The sequence below is a fragment of the Rhinopithecus bieti genome, unplaced genomic scaffold (genome assembly GCF_001698545.2).
Source record: "Rhinopithecus bieti isolate Rb0 unplaced genomic scaffold, ASM169854v2 scaffold_49460, whole genome shotgun sequence".
Classification (NCBI taxonomy): domain Eukaryota; kingdom Metazoa; phylum Chordata; class Mammalia; order Primates; family Cercopithecidae; genus Rhinopithecus; species Rhinopithecus bieti.
Window position 1 is genome coordinate 5,343 of NW_016819416.1, and position 3,478 is coordinate 8,820.

The following is a 3,478-nucleotide window of genomic DNA, read 5'->3' on the forward strand; positions in this document are numbered from 1 at the left end:
TTGATTTTAAAAAATTTAGATTGTGGTATAGAATGTTTAAAAGTATCTTCTAGGTCCAAGAGTCAATGATTCAAAAAACTCAAAGCTGTTCATTGAAAAATGGTTTAATAATATATGATGCTCGTGCAATAATTTTATTTAGTTTTGTTATAGCCAGTGTTTAATAAACATGAGTGGCTCACTTGCAGTCAATGAAAATTAATTGTTGGCTAGAAGAATATACGTAATTACCATTACTATTCCATTTCTAAGTAATAAATAATAATGGTTAGTTCCTGTTTGACATGCTGGGATATAAGTGACGAATGAAAAACTTCAAGACAAAAATGGGATCATAGCAAAGTTTATGTCTCCCACTTGTTAAACATATGTAGACCCACCATGGGAATGTCCATGTCTAGAGGAAAAAATGTCTTCTAGGAACCCAAGCAATAGAAGGAAAACTTTAGATTTCCAAGAACCAAAGATTTACATCTAACTAAATTTTTTGGTAGACTTTGTGTTTTTTGCTGCAAGATAATTCTGGAAAATACTGTGATACGACAGACAGGACTTATTTGTTTTTCTTTTTTAGAATTATAGCATTTTCTTGTTAGCTATAAAATTTAGGAAAATCTCAAGGGAAATGTAGTAATAGAAGAAGCCAGTTTTGTCCCTGTGTCATCAAGGATAGAAGATTGGGAAACCTATATTCTCTTAGGTATAAATACCTAGAAACTTCAGTGTGGCAATACAGAAAAGTTCGTAGAATGAGAGCTTATTTTTTTTGTGTATATTTGTGTAGTGTGTGTGTTAAAGAACAAGATTTCTTATTTTCAAATTCAATGCTGCTCAAGTCGTGGTCCACATACCACTGCTGGGCTGCAAATTATTCTTAGTTCAAAATAGTTATAAATAGTTCATGCACAAGCACTTGGCATAGGTTTGCTTAGGCACTCCTGGCTCTCAGGCCTTTAGACTTGGACTGGAGCCACACCGCTAGCTTTTGGGTCTCCAGGTTGCAGATGGCAGATTGTGGGACTTCTCAGCCTCCATAACTGTATAATCCTTTTTTTTTTTTTGACAGGATTTTGCTCTTGTTGCCCAAGCTGGAGTGCAATGGCATGATCTCGGCTCACTGCAACCTCTCCCTCCTGGGTTCAAGCGATTCTCCCACCTCAGCCTCCTGAGTAGCTGAGATTACAAGTGTGCATCACCATGCCCAGCTAATATTTTGTGTTTTAGTAGAAACGGGGTTTCACCATATTAGCCAGGCTGGTCTCGAACTCCTGACCTCAGGTGATCCGCCTGCCTTGGCCTCCCAATGTGCTGGAATTATAGGCGTGAGCCACCACACCCGGCCAACTCTATGATCCTTATAATCACTCTATCTCTCATGTGTGCATGTGTGTGTGTGTGTTGTTCTGTTTTACTCGAGAACCATAATTAAAACTCCTACCTCACTGGACATCTCAAATGACAATAAATCCATATGTTTGGTGGTCCATGCTTTTTTTCAGATTAGATTTGATTATTATAATACAATTATTACTTCAATTGAGTGAAAATCTACCTTTCCATGACATCTAGCCATTGTAGATGTTTACAAATAAATGATTTTGAGAGGGATGAATATGTTCATTTTCTTGATTGTAGTCATGTTTTGTTGTTGTTGTTTTGAGACAGAGTCTCGCTCTGTCACCCAGGCTGAAGTGCGTGGTGTAATCACAGCTCACTGAAACCTCAACCTCCCAGACTCAGTTGATTCCCCTGCCTCAGCCTCCTGAGTAGCTGGGGCCACAGGCACGCATCACAATGCCTGTCTAATTTTATATATTTTGTAGAGATGAGGTTTTGCCCTGTTGCCCAGGCTGGTCTCAAACTCTTGGGCTCCAGTCATCCGCCCGATTCGGCCTGGGATTACAGGTGTGAGCCACCACACCTGGCTAATGTGTTTAAAACTTACCAAATTGTTGCCAAGTGTTTTGCTGTCACAAAAGAAGGTTGGATGTAACAACATGAATGAATCTCAAGAGCATTGTGCTTAATAAATGAAGCCAGACTTAAAAAAACAAAACAAAACAAAACCTTATCACATTATACATTTAAAACATGCACAATTTATAAGATGTCGATTATCCAAAAGACTAATATCAAGAATATACGGGGAATTCAAACAACTCAACAGTAAAAGCAATAATATTATTTTTAAATGGGCAAAGGATATGGAGATTTTTCAGTAAAAGGCAAACAAATGGTGAACAAGTATGAAAAAAATGCTCAATATCACTAATTACCAGGAAAATTTAAATTAAAACCACAATTAGGTGTCATCTTATGTCACTTAGAATAGCTATTATCAAAAAGACAGAAAATAACAAACGCTGGTGAGAATGCAGAGAAAATGACTGTAAATTAGTAAAGACATTAAGGGAAACAGTGTGGATATTTCTCAAAAAACTAAAAATAGAATTGCCATATGATCCAGTAATCCCACTACTAGGTGTTTATCCAAAGAAAAGGAGATCAGTATGTTGAACAGATAGCTACAGCTTCATGTTTGTTACAATACTATTTACAATAGCCAATATATGTAATCAACCTAAATGTCCAACAATAGATAAATGAAGAAAATGTGTCTCATATATACAATAGAATACATTTCAGCCATAAAACAAATGAAATCCTGTCATTTGTGGCAACATGGATGAGCTTGGAGGACGTTATGTTAAGTGAAATAAGCCAGGCACAGAAAGATAAAAATGCATGTTCTCACTCATATGTGGGAGCTAAGAAAAGTTAAGCTCATAGAAGTAGACAGTAAATTGTGGTTATTAGAGGCTGGGAAGGGTGGGAAGGAGGATAGGGAGAGGTTGGATAATGGATGCAAAATTACAGCTAGATAGGAGGAATAAGTTCCAGCACTATATAGCACTGTAGAGTGAATGTAGTTAACAATAATTTATCGTACATTTTCAGAGACCTAGAAGAGAGGATTTTGAATGTTCCCAGCACAAAGAAATGGTAAATATTTGAGGTGATGGATGTGCTAATTACCTTGATTTGGTCATTGCCCATTGTATACAGGTATCACAGGTTCACTCTGTATCCCATATATATGTACAACTTTTGTATATCAACTAAAAGGAAAAGAAAATGCCAATTATACTTTAATAAAACTGATTTTGAAAAGGAAATATGGAAGAACCTAGGAAGTATAAAAAGAAGTGTTCCCTCACACCTGTAATCCCAGTACTTTGTGAGGCTGAGGCAGGTGGATCACCTGAGGTCAGCAGTTTGAGATCAGCCTGGCCAATATGGTGAAACCCCATCTCTACCAAAATACAAAAAAATTAGCCGGACCTGGTGGCAGGTGCCTGTAGTTCCCAGCTACTTGGGAGGCTGAGGTAGGAGAATTGCGTCAACCTGGGAGGCAGAGGTTGCAATGAACCAAGATTGCACCACTGCACTCCAGCCTGGGCAACAGAGCAAGCAAAAA